The sequence below is a fragment of the Prosopis cineraria genome, unplaced genomic scaffold (genome assembly GCF_029017545.1).
Source record: "Prosopis cineraria cultivar Desert tree isolate PC_DT_omini unplaced genomic scaffold, ASM2901754v1 PC14, whole genome shotgun sequence".
Lineage (NCBI taxonomy): Eukaryota > Viridiplantae > Streptophyta > Magnoliopsida > Fabales > Fabaceae > Prosopis > Prosopis cineraria.
This window is the reverse complement of record NW_026555345.1, coordinates 25,282,366-25,287,773: the sequence shown is the minus strand read 5'-3', so window position 1 is coordinate 25,287,773 and position 5,408 is coordinate 25,282,366. Positions and strand designations below refer to the sequence as shown.

The following is a 5,408-nucleotide window of genomic DNA, read 5'->3' as shown; positions in this document are numbered from 1 at the left end:
TCATTAACAAAAATATTTAAAAAAATAATAGTTACACCTCAAAAGATTAAAAATGTCTTACTTTTTTAATATCAAATTCCTCAAAAAAAACCTTACATTTTTTAAAAAAGGGAATATATAGTTTTGAACTTTTAATTTTAGCGAAAGTTTATATAAATTTAAAAAAATATTAATGATCAATCTAACCTTTAAACTATAGGTTCAAGAACTTTTACAATCCTAAATTCATTTTCTATGCCATGAACCCTCTTTAACTTTTGAAACAGATTCAATTTTTTTAACTGTTAATTAATTAAAAAATAATATCAAAAATAATAAAAAAAGAAAAAAATTGTAGAAAATGACTAAAAATTTACAAACAAATATTCAAAAATTATAGAAAATTAATTTTTTTATAATTTTTAAAGAATTTTTCTATCATTTTTTAATTAAAGTTAATATTAACTTTTGTCAATGGTAAGAGTGATATTATATTATTTTTAAAATTAAAAGATAACTTTATACAAAAATTAGTTTAGGGTTTTAAACATTCCTCCACCAATAATTTAAGGATAAATTAACATTTAATCCAAAGTGAAATAATTATTTCTTTAATTAGAGTAATAGAATTGACGTGAGTGAATTTTTATTCAAATCTTGTATTACATTAAGGGCATCAAAATTATGCCGTACGTGAAAATAAACTACACTATTTTATTAGGAAGAAAAAAACATTTCCCACGTATATCTTCTCACGTATTTTAACAATACATAATTTTTATTTACATAATAAAAAAATTTGTCATCTGAAATTTAAAAAGTTTATATATCTATTAAACAATCAAAAAAGTTCAATATAATTCTAATTCTAAAACTCTGAAGAGTTTATCCAAAAAAAAAAATCAAAAACGATCGCAGATCTGCTTCGTGTAGTAATTTTACTTTTACGATATAATTAAAAACAAAAACAAAAAACAAGTAGGGTGAGAAATCAGAATTCAACTCTTATCAAAAAAAGAAATCAGAATTCAACCCCCAGGCCCCAAGGGCAGTTGCTGGGGCCCCGCAATCATCTTTCCGAGCTTCGAATTCCGACTTTCACCGTTCAAACAGTCGTCTCTTGCCGAAGTGAAGATGTTGTTTTCGGCGGCTACCAGGTATGCCTTTCCTCCATCATCTTCTTCTCCCTTCCTTCTCTCTTTACCTCTCGCCCTCCGTCTCAACTTCTTCCTTCATTCGCATTCTCCAAATCCCAACGACGTCTCCGATGCCGTTGATTCATTCAATCGCTTGCTCCGTCAGCGTCCACCGCCCTCCATATTCGAAATTAACAAAACTTTAGGAGCTATTGCCAAGATGAAGAAGTAGCGCATTGCTATGTCACTTTGTTCTCACTTGGAGTTGAAGGGTTTCACTCCATGTTTAGTTTCTCTGAGCATTTTGATCAACTGTTACTGCCATGTGGGTCAGATGAATTCTGCTTTCTCTGTATTGGGCAAGATTTTCAAGGTCGGTCTTCAAGCGGATACTATAACTTTGACTATACTATTGAAGGGACTCTGTATCAATAATATGGTTGGCGAAGCATACGGCATATTAATCAATGGATTATGTAAAATGGGGAAAACAAGGTCTGTTGTTAAATTACTCCAGAAGCTGCCGAGACTTGCAGTGAAGCCTGATGTAGTTATCTACAGCACAGTAATCGACGGGCTTTGTAAGGATGGATTTGCAAGTGAAGCACTTGGTTTATTTTCAGAAATGATTGGCCTGGGAATATTTCCCGATACAGTCACATATAGCACTCTAATTGATGGATTCTGCAAAGTAAATAGATGGACAGATGTTGCTTAGTTGATCAATGATATGTTCCAAAAAGGCATCAACCTGAATGTTGTCACTTTAATATATTGGTGGATGCATTTTGTAAGGATGGAAGGATTATAGAAGCTTGTTTGCCAAGATCATCAAGTTTGGTCAAAAGCTCACTGTAGTTTCCTATAACAGATTAATGGATGGATATTGTATGGTCAATAATTTAAGAGAAGTAATGGCAGTATTTAATACGATGATTAAAAGCAGTATAAGACCAGATGTTTTTAGTTATAATGTTTTCATTAATGGATATTGCAAGAATAAAAGATTGGATGAGGCCAGAAAATCTCTTTAAGAAGATGCGTTTGACAAATCTGGTTCCCGACATTGTAAGTTATACTTGTCTTACTGACGGCTTGTGCAAAGGAGGAAGAATTTCATTTGTTTCTGATCTTCTCGATGAGATGCGTCAAAGTGGTCATCCCCCCAATATAATCACTTTTAATGTATTGTTACATGCATTGTGCAAAAGGCGGGATCTTGATCGAGCAATTGCATTATTTGAAGTTTTGAACATATTAGCAGAGAAAAAATCCGACCTACTGACTGGACCTATACTATTCTTATCGATGGTTTGTGCAGAGGTGGAAGATTAAATAAGGCGAGAGAGATTTTCCAGTATCATTCGATGGAAGGTCAACATCTAAGTGTTGTGTCCTACAATGTTATGATCAAAGGACTTTGCAAAGAGGGTTTGTTTGATGAGGCAAAGACGCTGCTTGATAAAATGGAAGACAGCGGCTGCATCCCTAACATAATAACTAACCTTTATAATTATTATTGGACATCTTCTTAATAAAAATGAGAATGATGAGGCTGAGAAGCTTCTTCGTATAATGGTTTCTAAGGGCTTGTCAGAAAATTGAAACAAGATGGGGACCTCTAGCGCTTGTTTGTTTCTCATAAAAGTTGTTGGACTCTGATTTCTGTTGATGTTCTGTTCAAGTCATACATCTAGTAAATTTTTTTTGTCTTTGTGCCATTAGCGATGTCAAAATTGTGTCTTAAAATGGCTTTTTTCTTTCTTCTTAATGGAGGATTACTAAATTCATTTAACCGTTTGATATGCATCTCTTGTTGCTAATGCATTACTGTCTCAGATTGCCATGAGAGTTTTTTTCTCACGTCATCAATTTAGTTGGAAGATTTCAATCTCAATGGAACAATGCTTTTCACTTCACTGAAGAACATGAACTTGTATGTATATTGTACGTTGATGTGAAATAAAGCAAGTGTCTTATTGGCACAATTTTATGGTACCAGAATAGTTCTTGTTCAGCAACAATTTTTAAAATTTCTGTTTTGGATCCGGCTTCTCTCCTCTAACCCCTGTCCCCATTTCCTCTCCACTAATTCTAAACGATGTTGTTTTGCTGATTCAAGTAGAATCTCTACCATTCATTTTATCTAATATCAGCTGTTGCTTGTGGAATCTGGAGAGAAGAGACCGAATCATGTTTCAGCCCTTATCATTCGCCTCTTTCCATTTCATTTTGCAATGATGAATTCTCGTTTCTCTCAAACCATATCAAGCCTCGAAAGTCCTTCATCATCCGTGAACGTTCCAAGATCTTCATCGTCGGCAATCGGCATCTTCATTTTTGACTTGGCTCCCATCGTTAGTTCATCATCCAGAGCTTAGAAAGTTGAGCTTTGTGGTAAGGATTCATGTTCGATGGCTTTATCGAAAGCCTTCACCCATTCTTTATCCTTGATCCTTCTACAATCTCTATGGTAGGGATGAGTTGTGATTTTTTAAAATAAATTAAAATTGTGTTTTGTTATTCACCTATTCAACTAAGGTGAGGATAATTGATTTGTTCATGTCTGAAAAGAGGAATCTCAATCTTGGCAAGGTGCTTCCATCTAATTCAGTGCTGTTATGGAAAGTAATTGAATACGAGTTTGAATCAATGTTGTTTAAATCTAATTGAATTTTCTGCTTTGATAAGTATTGAACATGATTGCTTTGGTATTGAATCTGATTGTGCATTGATGGACAGACTTGCATTGATTTTAGAAGTTTGAACACTGTACTTATCGTATTGATGGGCTGATGAATACTGAACACTGTAATTTTGAAAAATTCTTTGCATACATATGGAAATATTTGTCTGGACGTTCTCAAAGAACAATGGAGCCCTAACCTCATGATATCAGAAGTGACTTTACTATTTTTTCCCCTTTAAAAATTGTGTCTAATATGTTTATTTATATATCAGAAGTGACTTTACTAATTTTTTTTCCGTCTTTGGTTTTTGTTTTGTAGCCCTAATTATATCAGAAGTGACTTTACTATTTCATATCTATAGTAGCCCTATTTCATATATATGAAACTGGTATTATAGGTTGCAAACAAGTATTAGTACAAAGGAGGAGATAGTGGAAGAGATAGGATGATCACTACACTGGTTTTGCATGACTTGTGAATTGGGATTGATAATGCACAAATTGAAACTTTTCAAAATTTCATATATTGCTCTTTTGCCTTGATATATTGTGGTAGATAATGACAATAACTTTACACTGAAACTTTATAATTGCGATCCAAAAAGAAAGTAATAACTAAAATCAACCAATGAGTTGTGAACACAATGAGTTACATGACGAAAAAGAGAGAAGCTCAAGTATAGTAAATATTATACAATCATTTCAAGAGCTATCATGACCAAAAATAAAGAAAAGCCCAAGTGCATCTAACAGGAGCTGTGATTGGAACAGGTGTAGAAGCAAAGCAATAGCTGGAATAAAAGGAAGCAAAAGCCAAGGCAAAAGGATGCAAAAAGAAAATTAAAACAAAAGGATGCAAAAAAGAGCTGAAATGAAATGGCTGCGAAGAGATGAGCTGAATTGCATGACTTCATTTAGGAGGACCTAAGTTCATATGTGAGCCTATATTTGAACCTCAACAATATAAATAAATATTGTATTGTCTTGAAACTGTAAAGTGAAATAAAAGCTATGTTGATTTTGTACAAAAGTAACTTAATTTGCCCTGAAATCAGTCATGATATGAGACCCATCTTTTGTTGAATTATTAAGATATTTCATTGCATTCCTTGAAATATTCCATGTGTACAAGGCATACTTTATTTCTGACATCACTTCTTGTAATGCACATGCCATTGCAGTCTCTTGATTAGTAAAAATGGTTAGTGGCCTCATATTTTTGTGTAGAAGCCAAAAAAAAGTTTCAAAGAACCTTTTGAAAAACTTGATGGTCTCATCATTTAACAATGCCGCTTCAAATATTACTCCTTTGTAATGGTTGTTGTTGAAGAAAATAGCAAGATATTTGTTATTCCAATTTGTGAAATAAGTTATATCTATTATCCCAATTTGTAAAATAAGTTATATTTAGTGAAATGACTTTTTCAGAGCAAACATAGTCAATCAATATGCATGCATCATCTCATAACACATTTGTCACTTGCTCCTCCAAATCCATTTGATGAGAATGAAAAAAAGATGAAATTTCCATCAATTTTTCTTCAAAGTAATTAAAGATACATCCAACTTCACCATATAATATAACTCATTGTCATCTTAAATGA

General features: G+C 32.8%; 1 pseudogene; it reads left to right on the top strand.

Moving 5' to 3' along the window:
• The first annotated feature begins 1,020 nt into the window (after positions 1–1,020).
• Positions 1,021–4,897, top strand: LOC129292054 (pentatricopeptide repeat-containing protein At1g63400-like; annotated as a pseudogene).
• Positions 4,898–5,408: the final 511 nt, after the last annotated feature.